General features: G+C 36.6%; 1 protein-coding gene across 2 annotated transcripts in view; it reads right to left on the bottom strand.

Moving 5' to 3' along the window:
• RASGEF1B (RasGEF domain family member 1B) overlaps positions 1 to 21605 on the bottom strand; it is a 565627-nt gene that overhangs the window by 97453 nt on the left and 446569 nt on the right. The window lies entirely within an intron of this gene.

Genomic DNA, 21605 nt, shown 5'->3' with positions numbered 1-21605 from the left:
AGAGAATTAAATTATAAAAAAATATTAAGTGCTCACTCAGCAGTCCTCATTCAGCAGTTGGGCAGCAGTTTGCATCTACAACCTTACTGTCTCCATGTAAGAACACACAGTCCCCAAATCACACACAATCTGTGCTCCAGATTCACTGGAAGGTTGATTGCTTGGAATTTAAACTATGTTTTCCAAAGGAGACCCCATTAGATAGGATGGAATGGGTCTCTCTCCAGGCCTCAAAAGGAAAAAGTACTGAATGGCCCCTGGTCCTTCTTGCCTCCAAGGTGAGGGTGAAAGGTGAAGGGTTTGGAGGGGGAAAGACTCAGGGTCAGGACTGCAGAGTTGCCAGAAACATCCAACAGAGGGACTGTGTTAAAGGCCAGGTTGGGGAGTGTCCTTTGGGAGCCGCTTCTCCATGGGGCTCCATCCTGGGCAGCTGACAGTGACAGTGGCAGTGGGAGGGGACCAGTAGGGAGGGCTTTTCAGTGGAGGAAGCCAGTATCAAGGGAGGCTTTCAAAGGGAGGCAGACCAGAAGGGGCTTCCAGGATGCATCTAGTGGACCTATTTTTAAGTACTAGAGAGAAAGTGCCCTTCAGGAATGTTGGAAATATATGTCCAAATGTTTGTCTGCTAAAATGTTCAAGGTTCAGAGAAGGGAAAAACTGTGATGGACTGACATGTACTTTTCTTGTCCTGCTGTCTTTTGCTCTTCTTTAAAGAAGTGGCAAACATCCTGCAAGTCTAAAGCCCCAACAGCTCTACTTCTGGTGGCCAGACAGTCAAAGGCCATAGCCCTAACTGAGGCAAAAGGAAGTGTGGCAGTAGCAGAGAAACCAGAACGATCCTAGCAGGGGGACACCATGGAGAAGACCTGCAGGCCATGGAAGACTCTAGATTTGCGTTAAATACTATTATTCACCAAAATGGAATGATTTCTTTCAAACTAATGAGTCCATTCAGTTGACAGAGGTGACAAATATAATCACTGAATAATGAATGATAGGAGTTCCTGGGCATTTGTGGAAGTTGCTCCACCCCCAGAGCTTATCAGCTCCACATGCAATCTGAAAAGGTCCAGGTAGATTTACATCAGCAACTGAATCAATGTTAATGAAACCCTTTTTATATTTTTTTCTCACTATTCAAAGTAAAAATATGAATGTTAGAAAATTTTCAAAATCGGCATTCTAAAATTGAAAGATTAATAATAAAAAGGAAAAAAGAAAAACCAACACAATTATACAAATTAGTGAAGATACTAAGACTAGGGTCTGAAGTGTTAAACTACATCTTAAAGAAATAGGTTTGTAGAAAATTAAGAGTTTAATACAAACTCATTTTGTCCTCCAGCCTTGGGACAATTCTGTAGGTTGCTATGTTTGAACTACCAGCTGAATCACTTTCTTTTCTTCTCTCTCTTTCATATAGTGACTAATAAAATTCATATACTGTTTGAGACAATGTAGAAGAATAAATGGCAACAAAACAAAAGCTAAAATTGTTTTACTTGAATGGGAAAGAATAGATAAGAATTTTGGTAAATTCTGATGGTAAAGAGACTTTGTATCTTCAAAGTGATCTGAAAGCCTAAGGAAACAGTAGGAACTGTTAGTGGGTAATAAGTTCCAAACTACAACTTCATGTAATTCTTTACAGTTTTGACATTGAACTGACTATTAATTGAAGGAAAGTTTTAGAGGGAAAAATAAATAGTATAAGAATTAATACACTAAGGATAAATTATTTTAATAGTGTATTCTCTAGAAAGTCAATACTTTAATTAAATCAAGACTGTAATATAACTTTGAAACAATAAAAACATCCTCAATAAAAGCATGGCAAAAAACTTTGCAAAAGATTCAGCAATAACAACCTACTAATAAAGCTAACAAAGAATTTTATAGGCACCAGGATATTTCTTAGCTTCAAGTTCCTCAGTTACTCATGAAATCAGCACATTCAAAGTCTTCAATCACAAGTGTGGATAGATCAATCAATTCATTCAAGAAATCTTTACTGAGTGGCCCTGCTTGAGATTCTGTGAAGAATGTAAATATGTATCAGTATAGACCTCATTTTTCTAGGGAACTTTGTGCCTAATAGGTGTTAGTAGACATACCCATAAATAACTAGAATAGAAGGTCAAAAGTGGAGAGTGTCACAGGAGGAATGTGGATGACAAATCAGAAAAAAAAAAGATCTGGAAAAACTTCAGGGAGGAAAGAGCGGCACTAGACTGTGAACTAGACATTCCATGGGGGACAGGAAGTGCAGTCCACATGGAGGGAAAGGTATCAAAGGCATGATGTCGGGGAGTTCAAGTAGCTCAGTTTGGCTGGCTGGAGAGTAGTATGAAGGGGAATGCCTGGAAATGTGGTAGGAAAGGAGCAAATGACTCCATCCTGGCGTGAAGAATTAGAAAGGTCGGGATGAGGAGATATGCTGGACAGCTCAGTTCTCAGCTCTCAGGTAATTTGTTTCTCTTCCTGCTCTGTCACCATCTCAGACATTGCTCAAAATCTACCATTGCAATACAGATGCCCCTGAACTTATGATGGGGCTAATCCCAATAAATTCATTGTACACTGAAAATATCATAAATTGAAAACGCACTTAATACACCTAACTTACCAAACATCATGGCTTAACCATTAAACATGCTCAGAACACACAGAATAGCCTTCAGTTGGGCAATTATTTTGAGTTGCATCTCAAGAGTAATTGCCTTTCTTTTCTCACTAGTTGCAGGAGATGCAGATGGGCACTTTGTAGGCATAATGGGATGTGAAAACACAAACTAGAATACTCAAAAAGTACTGGCAACACAGTTTATTGGAGACTATCTGTTGTTTACACTAGTGGTCTCAGGGCTGTCTGGGAGTTGTGGCTTGCAGCCTCTGCCCAGCATCACAAGAGAGTATTATTGTATTACATATCACTAGTCCATGAAAAGATCAAAATTCAAAATTAAAAGTATGGTTTCTACTGAATTTGTATTACTTTTGGACCATCATAAAATCAAAAAATTTTAAGTCAGAATATCTTATTTTCACAGATTGAGAGTTCAGCACATAAGGAAGTATAAGATGGTAAAATAATATGTAGTTAACTCTTTTACCTATATTAAATATTTTATTTATTTATCTTTAGAGAGAGGGGAAGGGAGGGAGAAAGAGAAGGAGAGAGACTTCAGTATGTGGTTGCCTCTTGCACACCCCCAATTGGGAATCGAACCAGTGATCCTTTGGTTCACAGGCCAGCTCACAATCTACTGAGCCACAGCAGCCAGAGTTCTTTTATCTATTTTAAACTCACAGATTGATTTTGCTTTTACTTCATGTTTGCCAAAAAGTGATGTCACCTATTGTTAAACAAATAAATATAACGGAAAGGGTGTGTGGATGGATGGGTGGGTAGACATATGCTGGGCATGTGACTAAAAGGATAGGTGGAGACTGGATGTGTGAATGGATGAGTGTATATATAGTTAGGCAAGTGTATAGATAGGTAAATGGTAATGGGTGCGTGAGTAGGTGGAAGAGTACTGAGTGGCCGGCTTACTGGATAAAAGAAGTTGGATGATTTGCTGTATGACCCCATGATTAAGTGTTCATCAGCAATCAAAAGATGCCAATAATATAAATCCAAACAATCATCAGCTAGTGATTTTAGCCTAGCTCTAAGAGTCAAGTATTTTTTTAGTGTGCTTATAAAGTGAGCACATCCTTCATTGCACATTGGGATAGAACTCAAAAGACATGTGTCCTATTTCCTTCACTCCTTTCTACAAGAGCAATGGATGTCAAGTTTTTCCAAGCACAACCTGAGTGAAACAAGGCAAAACCATTGAAAAGCTAACAGTTAATTAGGTAAATTTAGGGTGAATTTTAAAAATTATAGTTACAATCCTATAAAATTAGAAGTTCAGCTATATTAACAGCTTCAAAAGTTGTCAATCACTGATTTTCATTTTCAAAACCAACAAACACCAACCAACAAGTCAGCTGGCCAGCTACCAAGCCAGGCAACCAGACATCATAAAACACTAACTGTGTGTTGGGAAGGTGCAGTTCACTAGTAAAATAAAGTTTTAAATAAGTGGCTCAGTTGGTTGAGCATTGTCTCGTAAAGCGAAAAGTCGCCAGTTTGATTCCAATCGGCACATGCCTGGGTTGCGGGCCCATGTGAAAGAGGCAGCTGATCAATGTCTCTCTCACACATCAATGTTTCTCTCTTTCTCGTTCTCCCTCCCTTCTCCTCTCTCTAAAGATAAATAAATAGAAAGAAAGGACTAGAGAAAGACACCGTTGCTATTCAAAGTGTGGTCCTTGGACAAGAAGTATCAGCATTAGTGAGAACTTGCTAAAAATGCAGAATCTCAGGCCCAATTCCAGATCTACTCAATATAAAAATTTTAATGCACATTAAAGTTTGAGAAGCATTGCTATATGCTCTTTTTTGAAACCAAAATGTACAGTATATAGTGTTAAGTTGTTAAGTTTTGTTTAACCCAATGTTTACCGAAGATATTTGATCATGGATCCCCTTTGCAATGGAGCACCCATTTAACACTGCATGGAAATTGTGGAACACAGTTTGGGTGATGCTAAGCTCAGTTGAACACTGGAGTCCTTCCAAATAAAGTATACTCTACCTGTGTTAATTATATAAATATAGATATGCATATATACTTGTATGTGTGTACAGAGTGTTTATTTATATATTCAGCTATCTACTTATTTATCTATGTAATAGAAAATAGCCATGAGTCTATTTATACATTAATTTAAAAAAAAGAAAATGAACTTAAATTTGAAAGAAATGGAAGAATGGACTTTAAGTTCTAAGTAAAGAGAAGAAATTTTGTGAAAATGAAGCAGCTCAATGAAGAGGGTCAGTGTCGCCCTGGCCAGGTGGCTCAGTTTGTTGGAGTGTTGTCCTGTGCACCAAAAATCTGTGGGTTCCGTCACCAGTTGGGGCACATATAGGAGGCAAGAGGTCAATGTTTCTCTCACATCTCTCTCTCTCTCTCCACCTTCTTCTCTCTCTAAAATCAATAAACATATCCTCGGGTGAGGATTAAAAATAAAAAATAGGGTCAGTGTCTACTGGGGAACATTTATGTGAAGCTGGGATTTTCTTCCACTCTCCAATATATTTTCCAAAATATACATTCTTTATTAATGGCCAATTTTTTAATGCATTTTCTTCCATTTGTTTCTATTCAAATATTTTATTTGTGAAGGATGTTGTTTTGGGACTCTTATAATTTCCGTAAACTTTTAGCATGTTATTAAAGAACGTTAGTTTTTAGGTGAAGTTTTTTTGCATAAGTACGAATGGATGTGAAAGATTTGGACTTAATTTAATATAATTGGTACTAATCTGAAAATAAGAAATCCTTTCTAACGGTGGTGTTTCAACCCTTTAAACAATATTTTAATCAGGAGATTTTACTGCATTTGACATTATGTTCTCTTGTGCCTATCCTAAAGCTCATGGATCCTACCCAACCCTCTCCCACAAAAAAAACCTACAATGACCCAGTACAGTGGCTTTTTTTAAAAACCCAGAGACTAAACACTTGAGTATAGGAAGGGCTTTGTCACTGAAAATCTTACTTCATTCTGACAGATCTGAGGGGTAAGCAGACAGAAGAGTGAGACTCTACTAGCACTATAAGGAAGACAGAGTGTACATGAGACAATTTTAGGTGGCTATATACAGACTTTTTTTATTTCAATAGTCATAAAATTATCTTTATATTAGAAAAAAACAGAATCAGTATGGCAAATGTGCCACTTCCCAGATATTATTTAGGAGAAGGTTAAGTTTAAAAAGTGAGGCTATTTTTAAAAAGCAAATAACATTACAGGTGTATATACAATAAATATTGTGACTGTGACAATGTAAAGGATTGCAATGTGGGATAGAGTCCGCTGATCCAACTCTTTTTTGCTGCTGATGAATGTGAAGGCCTCTATATGTGGTAAGTTCATGGGAATTAGGGCCTAGGATCTCTTACTTCTCAGAATCAAGTTGACAGTAATAGGAATAGTCTCAGATAAAAATATCTTAAGTGGATCTTCAATGTCTTCGGGATGTAGAGTTATTAATCACAGTAAATGTCTACTTTCTCAGATACTGGACAACTGATTACATGCATTTAGTTTATAACGTTCAGGATGCTCTAAAGCATTCAGATGCATGATCACAGTAAAGTGAATGAGCCCCACTCTTAAAATACGTTGTCTTTATCTTACTCTGAACCACAAACTGTCATTGAGGCTTGCCTCATACCTGTTACCACTTTTCTAAAGGTTTGTTTTGCCTGCTCTTTTCAGATAGAAAATTGAACAAGTAATGATTCTGCCTCCAGTTTCTTATACAACATGGAAAAAAGACTCTTTACACCACTTAACTTTACTGTGCCATGCTTTGCCTGTCTGTGAAATACCATTAACTCATTGATCTCTAAGGTAACTTCTAGCCCTAAAGTCTTATGAGTTTATAACTACTTAAAAAAATAAATGTCATAATAAACACATAGAGATAGCTGAGCTTCCAGGGAGGAATACATCGCTAGATAATAAAACTGGCATTTTTCAGAGCCTGCTCTATTACCAACATGCAATATTTTGTTTAATCTGCCCAGCACACATGCCTGATTCTTATTTCACACATGCAGGAACTGAGGTTCAGAGTGGCGCAATCACTTACTCAAGGTCACACAGATAGTAAGCAGTAGAGCTATAATCTGAGCCCAGATATCCTTTTTTCAAAAGTCCCCTTCTTTCCTCTGTCACACCAAACTACCTTTCCATGATCAGAACATTGGTTTATTACCTTTGAGATAAAGCGACTAGGGCACGATCGTAGACAAAATATCTGTTTGTCAATTTGTCAAGACAGCTGGAAAAACATTTTAAGGATTGTCTAATTGGTAAGAATATTGAGAACACGTGTCATTTTGTAACTACTACCTTAAATACATGGATGATATAAAAATTTATAAAATGCAATTCAGACACAAATTTGACGTATGAAAAACCCAAACTCTAATACTGATCCAGGCTACAGAAATTAACTGATATAAACGTTATTCTTGAGAAAAAAAGAATAAAAACCATATGAATATTGTAAACACAAATAAAAGTATTTGCATAGTTTCAGATTTACATTAGCTTCCACCTCAATAAGAAACAAATATCGCCACTACCTAAAAGAGATAAGTATTTGTTTATCATTAAAAAAGGAAATAAGTCATAAAATTTGGAAAATATCTAAAGTTATAACTATAATATTTGTAGATGAAAGAATGCATTTTATAGCAAAATAAAATTCCACACATATATTTAGGTGCCAAGAATCAAATTTTAAAAATGCATTTAGTCCCATCTACTTGTTGGAACAGCTTTCAAATGTAAACTATATGCAGGTTTGGCATTACCTTTTGAAATAACTCAGTTAAAAGAAACTCACTTTGAGACCAAGCAGTTTTAATCTGCAAGGTGGCTTTGAGGTGGCAACAAAGAGAATTTTTTGGACATAGAGAATTAGCTTTAGATAATGATTTTGGCTTTGAAAAAAAATTTAAAGGAATAAACTGTCATTTCTAGTTTGCAGCCTTATTTTTCACTACATTCCAAAGTCAGGGCACACAGAAATAAGCAAAAAAATAATAATTTAAAATTCTCTAATTAGCACATTAACAGTTCGTAACAATAGTGGCTTTCTTATTTCAACTGATAATTCTTTAAACTACAATGTCTGTAATGGTCAGCACTTCTAGTGACTTAATTAGTTCATATCCCTACTACCATTGCCCGTTTTGGTTGAGTTCCTCTGATGAATGAGTGCTTAGTTTGAGAGTAAAATGAAGGTAACTATGATCTTCCCAGCAGCCATCAGTTTGTGAATATGAATGAGATTACCTAAAATAATACTTTTTACTACCTTAACCTAAATAGCCAGGTAAGTTTCCCCAGCCTCAAACATTTCTGGAAGCCATCAGTTGGTATCTGGTGAACAGATTCCTGCTGGGCACTGCAGCCCCTCCATCAATGCTGAGACTCTCCTGCTGCTCAGCCATTCCTGGTGTGCTTCACCAATGCTCCATCAGGTAGGACCACATGCTGGCTTTTCTAGGGCACATGTCACTTCTCTGCCCTACTCCGTTGGACACAGCCCATTGGTTCCCTGGACTTGGACAGTGTCAGAGCAGCATCTCAGTTATATGGGAGAGGAGGTCATGATTCAATCTGACCCTCCACCAGGTTCCAGTGGAGAAAGTACCAACGCTAGGAACTCAAAAGCTAATTGATGGTCACTTGTAGGTTTATTAATGAACCACATTATTAATGAACTGGGCAACTGCAAACTCTGGTAAATTTTGGGTTGGAGGATGCAATTTGGATTTACAGCCAAAGTATTTCATCCCATCCTCACCCAAATGCAGACCTTGAGGCCATCTGAAACCAGGGTTAGGCTGGGAGGATAAGGGAGAAATGGGTTGGCAGGTGCATGAAAGAGCACAGGCCTATCTCATTAACCCTGTTACTGGCTGACCAGGGTAGAGAAGAGAAAGTAAGAGGTGAATTCTCTCCCCTTGTGCTTTCTTGTTATGGAAACAAAGAGAGCTAAAGAACCTGAGTGCCTACTGCTCCCAGGTGTGTCCTAGAGAGCAAGGGACATGTGCAGAAGCAGTCACTGTCAACAAAGGAACACTCCTAGAAATGAGCTACCCTCCCCCTTTGTGGGGAAGCAGGTATGGGCTTGGGAGAGAAGCAAGAAGCCTCTGTCAAAGCCACAGCCTTGGTCGGGAGGATAAAGGATGTTCCTTGTTCTGTGAAAATATTAAGATGGGAGATTAAATTTCTTCCCTTAAGACTATGTGGTAGAACATGATAAAGAGCTGGTAGGAAAGGGGCAGAGGGAGAATGGCTGACGTTACTTTGTGTTGCACTCTATTTGAGGGATCCCAAAGTGCAGTAAAAACATGCCCCAAAATGCTAGAGAGTTTATTAAGAGTTCTTCTGCTTTTGCTTCTTGCCCTTCTAACTCCCCTGCGTCTCATAGGTGGGTAGAGAAGATAATCCAAGTGGCAGACCTACTTTAGCACAGAATCCTCTTTTCTTCCAAAGTAGGGTAGAATGTGCCACTGGCTTGGCCTGTCATGCTTGGCTATTTTCCTTTAACATTAATTCTCTTCCAGAATATATCACAGCCCCTACACCCACCTCCTAACTCAAAAATCTTCGGAGCAGACTCAATAATTTGCCAAACATACCCATATGTGTCTAACCCCAGCAATAAACATAATTGGACTTTTTTCACGAGGAGTCTCTCCTTCACTCATTATAAAATGGCAGTTGATGGTCTGTCATGTGAATTAACCAGGTATGGCCAACCCTGCCTGTATGCCAACAGCAGACCTGGCCCAGGCCCAAACTGGGGACACTTCCTGAATAACTCATAATCTATGCAGGTACATACTTAGGAGCCGGCCAATTTACATAGAATTAAACTTAGAGGTACCTAAAAAATGAAACTAATAAAGGCAATAAATAATAAACAGGAGTTCATAAATTCATTTAAATGGAAGAGTACATTAATTCATCTACTCATTCTTTTTTTTTTTAACTGTAAATGTTCTTTTAAAAAAATTATTTATTTGTTTGTTTGTTTATTTATTTTTAGAGAGAGGAGAAAGAGAGGGAGAGAAACATCACTGTGTGGTTGCCTCTCACTCGTGCCCCCAACTGAGGACCTGATGTGCAACCTAGTTATGTGCCCTGATTGGGAATCGAACCAGCAACACTTGGTTCGCAGGCCGACACTTAATCCACTGAGCCACACCAGCCAGGGTAATCTACTCATTCTTTATTTCACTCAACATCTATTTAATACTTCTGTAGGTGTCAAACACAGTGTTTGGAGATAAAAAGATGAATAAAGATTTGGTCCTTGTCCTTAAGAGCTCATAGTATAGGTATAAAGGCAGACATGCAAAGAGGCAAATGACATGTCATACATTTTATAAAAATTCAACATTACAAATGCTGTAACACATAAAGTTCTGTGAAGTACAGCAGTGGCAGGGGTCTAATTTAACATAATCATTAGGCATTCTCTAGATTAGAAATATTTGTGAACATATAAAAAAAGATAAGTACTATGCTTGATAGTTTGATATATGACCATTCCCAGGCCTGGATTTTTATGATAGTGTTTAATGTGCTTATTTTTTGGTTTATTATTGACATACTCATGGTAGCAATGACCACAAATGACCTCTGGCTTATGAAAACAGATCTTTAATAAAGTAAACTTATTTACTGGAAAACCATTTGAACATTTTGGTCCTGTGGAAAAATACAGTTATGTGTTTACTGATAAACTATTTCCTGCTTATGTAAGTGACCTGATGTAGTCAAGCAACATTTTGGAAACTCAAACACATATCTTTCTCTGAAAAGAAAGGATTAATTTCAAGACTTTTTGTTTGCTTCTTGATTTTTGTTGTTGTTGTTATTTGATATAAAAATTACAGTTGAAAAACATTTCTTTTAATTTAGAATTTTAAATTGTAGCCTATTTGAACTATATTATCTTTCTGGCTGGTGGGACAAATCTCCTAAATATCAATGGATTGAAATATTTAGAAGAACTGAAGGATTTCTTTTATTTTTACATTGTTTTCTTTTTTTACATTTTTCAAAGTTTTTTAAGAAAAAAGGATGAAAATTATTCTAGTATCATATGTATTTGATCTCGGAATTCTTTATTTTGTCTCTGGTTTGATCTTTATTGTATTTTTTTCCCATTACTACTTAGTTCCCTTATACCCACCCTCCCCCAGCACTCACCACACTGTTGTCCATGTCCATCAATCCTTTTTCCTTTTTGCTCAGTCCCTCCCCCCGTCCCCCGCCACTAGCTGTCATCTTGCTCTCCATCTATGAGTCTGTCCCCATTTTCCTTGTTAGTTCAGTTTGTTTATTAGATTCTACATATGAGTGAAATCATATGGTATTTGTCTTTCTCTGACTGGCTTATTTCACTTAACATAATATTCTCCAGATCCATCCATACTGTCAAAAAGGATAAAATTTTCTTCTTCTTTTATGTCTGAGTAGTATTCCATTGTGTAAATGTCATATAGTTGTTTTACCCATTCATCTACTGATGGACACTTGGGCTGCTTTCATATTTGGTGATTGTAAATAATGCTGAAATGAACATAGGGGTGCTTATATTCTTTCAAATTAGTGTTTCAGGTTCCTTTGGATATATTTCCAGAAGTGAAATCACTTACTTAGGAATAAATCTAACCAAGGATGTAAAAGACCTGTACTTGGAAAATTATAAGACACTGTACTCATGGATAGGAAGAACTGATATCATTAAAATGTTCATACCACCCAAAGCAATCTATTCAATGCAATTTCTATCAAGATTCTAATGATGTTTTTCATAGAACTCGAACAAATATTTCAAAAATTTATATGGAACACAAAAGGCCCTGTATAGCAACAGAGATCCTGAGAAAGAACAAAGTTGGAGGAATCATGCTACCTAATATGAAACTGTATTATAAGGCCATAGTAATCAAAACAGCATGGTACTGGCATAAAAATAGACACATAGATTAATGGAACAAAACAGAGAACCCAAAAATAAACCTACATCTTTATAGTCAATTAATATTCTACAGAAGAAGCAAGTACATACAATGGACTAAAGATCATTTATTCAATAAATGGTGTTGGAATAACTGGACAGACATGTACAGAATAGTGAAACTAGACCACCTTCTTATTCCATACACAAGAACAAATTCAAAATGGATCAAAGATTTAACTGTTAGACCCAAAACCATAAATTTTGTAGATGAAAACATACACAGCAAATCTTGGACATTGCTTGCATCAATATTTTATTAGCTATATCTCCCCAGGTAAAGGAAACAAAAAATTTAAAAAATGGAACTACATCAAACTAAACAGTTTTTTTCACAGCAAAGAAAATCATCAACAGATAAAAAGATAACCCACAGAATGGGAGAACATACTGTCACTACACCTGATAAGGTATTAATATCCAAAATTCATAAAGAATTTACAAAATTAAACACCAAACAAACAAACAACCCAATTTAAAAAATGGGCAAAGGACCTGAATAGACACTTCTCCAAAGAGGACATACAGATGGCCAATAGACATGTGAAAAGATGCTCAATATTACTAATCATCAGAGACAGGCAAATTAAAAACACAATGAGATATCTCACACCTGTCAGAATGGCTATCATCAATAAATCAACAAATGATAAGTGCTGGTGAGGATGTGGAGAAAGGGGAACTCTTCTGCACTGTTGGTGACAATGCAGCCACTGTGGAAAGCAGTATGGAGATACCTCAGAAACTTAAAAATGGATCTGCCTTTTGAGTGTTTTCCTTTTTTAAACTTCATCTTACTTTCCAATGCATGTAGTCTGTTTACAACGTTGCCTGCTTGGGCTTTGGGCTTCTCAATGGTACATTTGAATATTACTCAGCTCTTTAATGGACCTCCATTTTTAGGAAGTGATTCTATGTGTTCATCTTTGTAGAGAATGACTTAGTATAGACTTCTCCATACAGATAATAATCAAGTATAGAGTAGATATTTTCAATATTTGGTATAAGGTAGAAATTGATATAGCATTAAATCTAATGCTTAAGAGAGTTCACTGTTCCATGTAATTGATGATCATATATGGTAAACATCTGTTGCTTCTTCAGCAAGTAGCACCCTGATTTTTCCTTGGACACTCACCCATCTCTCAGTCCATATGACCAGGTAGCCAATGAGAGCCAATCACAGTACCACAGTGTCTGCACTGGAAGTGGACATGTTACCCAAGAAGAGTTAATCATAGCCAACTGTAAGATTTTAGCAGGAACTAATTGGATGGGGTTTCTGTTTTGGTGGGAATAAGCTTGGAGCTGTTGAAGTCAATCAACAGCCTAAGATTGACACTGTCACAAAACAAAACAAGCAAACAAAAAACAATGTGGGAGAAGGGGTGGGCTGGGTGGGGGAGAGCAATGGGGAAAAAATGGGACAACTGTAATTAAAAAACCAAAAAAGAAAGAAAGAAAAATAATCATGTGAAACTAAACAATAAAAAATCAGAAAATCTGAAAAAAAAAAAATGACAAAAGAGAGAGAGAGAGAGAGAGAGAGATAAATACGCCCTGGTCCTGATAACATTGTTTGAGCCCCTAAATCTAACTGGCCCTGAGGCTAGTATAACATTACTCATTTTAGAAAATGGAGTAAATAAATTACTAAATTTATTGCAGCACACAGTCTTTATGCCTAAAGTTCATATTTATTACATTGATTTTTTATAGTCTCTTGTTTGTTTCTCCACTGAATTGTAAATGCCTGGAGATGAGAATTCCCTACTACCTGACAAATAACAGATGCTCAATAAATTTTTTGAATGAACAAGCCAGAATCTATCCTTAAAACAAAAATCACACAGCTATAGATTTTATAGTGACCAAAGTACCATGTTTCTGGGCAGGAAATGAGATAGTACTTGGTTTAAAAATATTTGAAAAACACTCTACATCAATAACATTTCAGCTTATGAAATTGAAAAGAAATGGACATGTGAAGAGAAACAATACTTTATATTATAATTATACTTACATACTGACTAGATACCTATTAAACATAGAGTCCCAACATCTACTTTCATGCTGTGCCTACCCTAATAAATTCATTGAAGAGTTACATAATATGTAATAATCCTGATGTATAGCTTCACTTTACCCTCCTTAGTGTGTTAGGGTTGTGATACTATAATGGGATAAATGATCTTTTATTAACTAAAAATACTTTTAACAATTTGAAATTTCCCCTTATGTCCCACTGTTGAAAAGTCTACAAATGGAAGACTAGAAATATCACTACCTGTCTCTGCTTGGACTATTGGAGGGATCTACATATCTATGAGTTTCTGGATTAAAAAAAAATTAATAACTAAGAAAGGTCAATAACTCACGACAGAACACATAACTTGTCATTCAAGATAAGCAGTGTTTAGAGTGGCAAGAAAATAGCAGAGGCTGAGCACAAAACATTAGAATGAAGAAGTATAAAATTAACCTACACTCTACTTTCTCAGTCAGGATAGACTCAGACCTGAAAGGAACCACCATACAAAAATGAACAAACTGACATCATACCCCACTTCCCTGCCATACCCAGTATCATTTCTCTCCCTCAGATCCCTCCCCCTCAACCAACATAAGCTTTTCAAGAACAGGGGGCGATGAAGCTCACCCACTGGTGGGTGTGGAATTAATGGATGTCTTTCTCAAGGTGGATGCCTCTAGTTTTTCCTTTTCTAACTTGCAGTTCTACTTTAATTGACATCTAACTGAAAGCTCAATGTCTAATGGCATTTTGCCAACAGAGTTCACCTTCAAAATTGTTTGGCTTCATTGTAGTAAAGAGACTTTTTTATCTTGCCACCTCAACTCCAAATCAAAATTGGAAACACAAAGCATTCTTTACTTTATGACTGCCTTTATTCTTCTTAGTTTAGGAAAAAGTTGAGTTCCATAAGATTCTGTGGCCTGACATTTGGCATGCTTTGTTCTTTGGTGGTAAGCAATTGCACAGCAATTCTTTGTATTTTTTGTTTTCTGAAGTCTAATTACTAAGATTTTAACTTTGGAAGCTAGCCAAGCTTACTGTTTCTTTGAAAGTCTCTGTTTCATATGGCCAATGTTATTTTTTTAATATAATTTTTATTAAAAATTCTATTTGTTTATTCAGCTCTTAATCCTCTGGGTTTAAAATAAACTCTGCAAGGTTATTAGCTGTAGGATAAACCAATTCTTTACCAAGAGGCTTCTGTGTTATTCCTTTGCAATGACAAGCAGACTCTTTTTTCATGATACGACCATAATTATACTAAGTAACACAGTTACCATCGACTGTTTTTACTGAAGTATTGTAGGATGCATGTTTGTCTCAATGATCCTGGCAAAAGTGCCTTTGAAAATACTTGTGGAAGGGGCTCTTACCATCTGAATAGGAAACAAATGTAGATGCCTATCTTCTACTCTTGAGTACCATCATGTTCCTCCAAACCCTGCAGCCTCTCATTTCTCCTTTGACTGTTATATCAATAGTTAAATGATTGATACCAGGTGATATGAACTGCTACAGAAGTCCTTGAACTTTATGCAGATAAATTTTGAACAACATTCACTTTCTCTTTTATGTGACTTTTATCTTATTACATCAGATGTATATCCTTATTGTAAATAAATGAAAATCTTCCTGCAATCCTAATGCTCACTTTTTGCATTTTGATGTATACATATCTGGATTTTCTGTATTTTAGCATTTGTCTTTTCACTTAAAACTAAATTGTGAACAACTTTCTGAAATGTCATATTCTTTTAAGTAGACATGCTGCTTACAGAATGTGCCCCACAATCTTGAATCTATAAACAAAACCTTGAGGTAACCCCTCCTAGCCTCCAAAGGCATGGCTATATTTTTGGAACAACTTCCTCTTGTTTCCTGCTGACTTACCAAAGACTGTCTTTCTACATATCATGGACGAGATAATTTGGAAGCTGCTCTTTGGATTTATGACTCATTTTATGATGCTGTCACCCTGGTTCAGGCTTTTCCTGGATCAACGAAATTTTCCAAAGTAATTGATTCAGCCAAAAGAAGCCACCAGAGACCTTTACCAAGGACTCCACATGCAAAGAACTTGGTTGAAAATCAATAATGGTATTCTGGGTCCACAAGTGATTCAACTTTGGGATAATGTTTGTACTTGGCACAGGGTAAGCCAGCAGTAAATCCCATATTACAAATAAAACAGAATAAATTATATGAAAAATCTTAAATCTCTAATGTCAATGCTGGTGCCAAAGTTACTAATGAAAAATTATTTAATAAGGTAACAATTTTATAAAATAGCCTGGAAGTGATATTAGTAATAACCAACATTTAAAATATTTAATATGCACCTGACATTAAGTATGCATGAGCCTTTACATATACTATTGCACATACAGGTTTCACAACAACTGTATGAGGGAAGTGTTTTAAATCCCATTTTACAGATGAGGTAAGGGAGGCATAGAAGTAATCTTCCCACATTGCCCAGGTGGCAAATAGCAGAGGAGGTTAAATCAAGCTTTGTGTGCCTCAGGGGCCCTTTGCATCATCCTTACAATGCACGTGGCATTCCACCGATGTTTATGTGACTCCAGAATCTATTGCATTTCCACTGGGCTAAACTTTCTAACATCTAGCAAAACTGGAGAATGAGAAACTCTAATATGAGTTATATTTGAGTTCCATCAATGGTTTACCCAGAGATGTCCTTCTTGTGTGGTCCAAGATAGAAGAAATACCTCTCAGATTATGAATCCCAAAAGGCAAGTTGATTGAGATTTAAGTTTTTCACTTATTATTAGAAAATAAACTTCAATTGCTTTGTCCTTTCTTAAGAGGACCCCTTCCCTTGCTCTGAAAACATTGTAAATGGGGTGGTAGTGATAGTAGAGAAAAAAATGAACTGAAATGACCTAATAGAACTCTGTTAAAGCTAATACACATATAACTAAATTTAAAGGGCAAAGAAAAACACAATTAAGAGAAAACAAGCAGATCAATATAACATGAATTATCCAACCCGGACAATATGACGGCAGAGACAAATCTCCTGCAGTCTAAAGAGAAAACAGCATTTCGAAGGCTGCCTGATGAGTCATTGGACAGAAGTCCTGCTGGCTCTAACCTTTCAGAAAATACTTTTTTCTAACATATTGCTAACAAGCTTCTGTGATTTATTCCATGCCAAAGAAGAACTCTAAAGAGCAACCTGACTCTAAGAATAACTTATAATATCTAGGAGAAATAACTGTGGATCTGTTTTACTCACTGACCCCAGAAAGTGTCCTTCCCTCCTGTGGTGGACATAGAGCATTCTCTCAAATTTATTTTCACCTGGTTTTCCTGGGACGATATGAACTGATCACAAATTATAATTGTTGGCACCATTCTAGGTGCCAAAAGTTCAAAGAGGAGCCTTAGCCCCTTATCGTAAGTATCTCACAGGCAAGTTGAGAATGGAAACAGGGGAGAAGACAATTCTGATATAATGACAGGTAGTACGATGGCCATAGCCACTCAGCTGCATGGCTCCATGGATGCACAATGAAGGGGACATGGACAGAGTGGGATGACAAGTAACTTCTCTTGAGAGATTTCAGAAATGGCATTGTGACCCAGGTGAAGAGAGTAGTGAGGGGTGCTCTAGGCTTGGAGGTTATAAATACAGGCACAGAGGTGTGACAAGGCATCCTTGAGGAACTGGCAATAGACATGGCTTAAGTGTTAAAATGCATACAGTGAATGTTGGGAGAGAAGGTCAAACTCTAATTTAGTCAAATATTCTGTACCTTTGGCTGATCATTAGGTGATGAACTAACCCTTCATGAATCAACATTCATACTGCTTTGCTGTTTTGTTAATGTGTCCCCTCCTGTGTCTCAGCGTGGAGTGTGTGTGTGTGTGTGTGTGTCCGTCCTTGAATATTCCTTCCAACTAGTTAGCTCCTCGAGGACAGGGGTCATGTAAATCAGCAAATGTTTCAGACTGAGCATCATCCTCAAAGTCATGGGCAGGGCAAAAGAGTGACACTTAAAGGAACACAACTTGTAAAAGTTGATTTAAGTTAGAAAACATTTTCAAGTAAATTGCTGAGTAAAACAGAAAGGAATGTAGAATATCTTTTAAGCACACTGAGAGCACAAAACAACATTAATTAAAGAATGTTTTAAGAGGAGGGATAAATGCTGGATTAAAAAGAAAATATAGTCAGGAATTGACATGAGGAACATTAGTAAAGTAATGGAAGTGGGAAGACTCACACCACATGATGACAGGTAGATTTACTTAAACAGTAGATTAGGACTTTGTCAAGAATCAATGAGAATAAGGATAGTATAACTAGATTAAGTTAGTTAGGTGGGAAGGTTGATCAAAATAATCCTTATGGGAAATGGGTGGTATATAATTTATAAATGAACAAATTAAGTTGATAGTGGAAGATCCTGATGCTCTGACAGAAAATAATTAGATTCGAACCAAGGTAGCTCCTGAGTACTTCTGAAGGGCAAACATCATGACTAAAAATATATTTGAAGAAGACAGTGTCTGGCAATAATTTATTGCTGTCCACAAAATGAAGATATGGATCCACAAGATAGACGGGGCCTATGGTCCCCTTGTTTTGAAATGACCAATTCCATTTCAGGAACTGAGGAGATGGAATAAATAGACCAGAGGTTTTTGGTTGCAGCCTTGATTTTCTCTGTGCTACGATTTCTCCTTTCCAGCCTAATGACCTAGATCTTTTGTTTGTCTGTTTTTTACCTCTTGTCTCTGCTTTGGAATGTTATCTGGGGCAAGTCACGTCATCTCCCTGAATGTCAGATTCTTCAACTCTAACACAAGCAGGTACAATCTAGATTATCACTGAAGATGACTTTCAAATTTAGAACTCTATGAAATTGCATAAAATTAAATAAAATACAACCATGCTAATTTTCTCCACGGATAAGAAAACCCCTGTTGGTTCTATCAAGGGAAGAACAGGGGAACTAGAAGGCTAGAAGAGAGTCCTCTAAGTGAATGATCAGTTCAGTGTTGATTTTTGTTGATTTTTTTTTAATGTGTATTTTTTTCAGATTTTAACATCTTTAAAATGGAGATATGTTATATAATTAACAACCTTTTACAATTATAATTGACAGCGTCTTTTTCCTTCTTAGCAGTTCATAAAATAATGGTGTGTTATACAGTTGAATTTTCTTCTAACTGCCAAATCTGGTTAAGGTCAGAATATATATAGAAGCAGATCTTTCAAACATCTAAGGCAACACTATTTAGATGAGTCAGAAACACAGGTGGAATGAGGACAAAGAGTCTCTAAAGTAGCTGTCAACTGTTATCTCAGAAAATTTCCCTGGAGCTCTCGTTCAAGAGTTCTTCCATATCTTTGCTAGTCTAGGTTAAGTTACTCTGATTCTTCTAAATAAGGCTCAGGGTTCTGTTGGTTGATGCCTTCATTGTATTATTATCATATACTGTATAATATTTATCACCATCAGAATTGTTAATCTAGGGCGATGTTTTTCACACTGTAAGCTGTGATTGCATAGTCAATACAGCGGGTTACCATAGCATTTTAACAAATAAAGCAGCACAGACTAAAATAGACAGTCCCAGAGTGCACCCCATATGGTGAATGTGTCATTTCCTGAGACTCTTTTATGGGTGTATTTATTTATATATATGTACGTGCATACATTCACATATGTGAGTACTAGTTCATGGCTTAAAGTGTATTTCTATGGTCAGTTGTGGTCAAAAAAGGTCTAAAAATGCTATTCTAGACCTGGCCTTAAAGGTGGCCAGGGCTACCAAGAATAGCTTGGTGCATAAGCAACCAAGCAGAGGATTGCTGAATATGGGCAGTATCTTTGGCCCTCAGGAGCAGAATGTCCATACTGATACCAATTACACAATTGGCAAAACAAAACAGTACTTTGGATGGGCTTGAACTAGCCACTCAGAAATCTTTGATGAATCTATTCTCTTTGCAAGTTATCTCTGTCACCATCCTTGTTGAAGAGCTTCTCTACTTGATGGCTTCCTAACTGTTTTTGTTTAACTGGTACACTTATAACAAAAAGTTTTAATTGACGTCTAATAGTAGGTGACAACATTTATTTCTATTATAAGAAAATTCCTAGGGATGTTCTACATTGAAATTTAGACTCACAAGTTTAATATCTTTTAGGCAAGTTATTCACTTAAGGAAGGTATTATTTGAGGAAGTGGATATTGTTAAATACTTTTCCTTCCAAATTTCTCAGAGCAATAAATAGCTAAGGCTCCTTGCAGGCATATAGGTGTTTCCTATATTGCCGATTGCTTCTGCTTTCGTTTCTATATCAAGCATCCTTCCTGTACGTCACAGCAGGGGGGTTCCTACAAAGAAATGAAACCAGCAGCTATGAGAATGAAAGTGGGAAAATACTGGATTTTTTCCTTCCAATCTCTATAGGTAGTTGAGCCAGTGTCTTAACTGAAGGATATCCTTAGCTTAGATTTTCAGATGAATCAACATTCTAAAGCTGCTCCATGGATAGTGACCTGTGTGCTTCTCTGAGATCTTCTCATACAGCCATCTCATCTTACAAGTGAGGAAACTGAGGCCTAGACAACCTACTGACTAGCGAGGTCAGAAAGCCTGTTACTGGCAGATCTGAGATGACTAAAATGTCCCACAGCCGATTAGTTACCTTATTTTAACTTATTGTATTTAGACTCTTTCTCGCAGACACCCTAAATCTTTGGGATGCCTGACTTCAGTTTAAACCTATTATTGAGTTTCCAAATGAAAGTTTCTCCTCTTATAGAAAGTCATTTAACTAGAGTTAAAACTAATAAAGTTTAATAAACTTGATGTCATCTAATCTGATTTTAAATTACTTGAAATTTTTTTTTATGTACTCAGAAGCAAATAAGTAAAAGCTGTGTTTTCTTTCTCAAGATATCTGAGAAAGATCAATAGTGAGATTTCCCTGCAGCATATACATTCTATAATAGCAATTTTCTTGGTCCATTTGTTTGCTGTGAAGTAATAAACTCCTCTGTCTTAATACACCTATATATAAGAAAACTAGCAGTTATTTAAATGGTGGTCCCTGAAAGACATTAATATCAATAGTAAGTATCTTTGGTAACCTTTTTGAGGTATTTAGTTTCCTTTTTCTTTTTTCTTTTTAAATGTTTTATTTATTTGTTTTTAGAGAAAGGAGGTAGGAGGGAGAAAGAAAGAGAGGGAGAAACATCAACGTGAGAGAGAACCATCAATCTGTTCCCTCTTGTACAACCCCAACTGGGGACCTGGCCCACAACCCAGGCATGTGCCCTAACTGGGAATCAAACTGGCGACCTTTGGTTTGCAGAATGACACCCAACCCAGTGAGCCATGCCAGCTGGGGCTTTCTTTTTTTTTTTTTTTTTTTTTTTTTTTGATATTTTGTAAAAACAACCATAAATTCAAGTTTTGAGAGTAATAAGTGTGTCTTGATTTGTTTGGTGGGAAATCTGTTTTCCCTTTCCATAAACATTATTTTCACTGTCAAATTTGTGCTCAGTAAAGCTTTAACAATTGGTGAGGATTCCCTCAACTTATATTCAAAGTACTTCATTTTTCCTCAATTCATCTGGTAGTCTCTGTTAACAAAATCATAGATTAAATACAAAATAAAACAAAAATAACTTGAGCACCCAAATGATAACACAAAGTTCGCACACCCAAACCAACAGATGGACAAATTTGACACAATGAAGTTCAGATATTTTGCTCCTGTACTGATTCAGAGCCTATTTCCTGGTACGTTATCCATAGCTATGTGACTTCCAAGTCCTTAGTACATGAGAGACAGCAAGTAGAAGGGGGTGGCAGAGTAGCTGCTGACAGCCTGACCCCAAGGAGAG

Source organism: Furipterus horrens, unplaced genomic scaffold (assembly GCF_987537825.1).
Source record: "Furipterus horrens unplaced genomic scaffold, mFurHor1.1.pri manual_scaffold_2, whole genome shotgun sequence".
Classification (NCBI taxonomy): domain Eukaryota; kingdom Metazoa; phylum Chordata; class Mammalia; order Chiroptera; family Furipteridae; genus Furipterus; species Furipterus horrens.
Note: the sequence above shows the minus strand (reverse complement) of the source record. Positions and strands in the feature narration are given on the sequence as shown.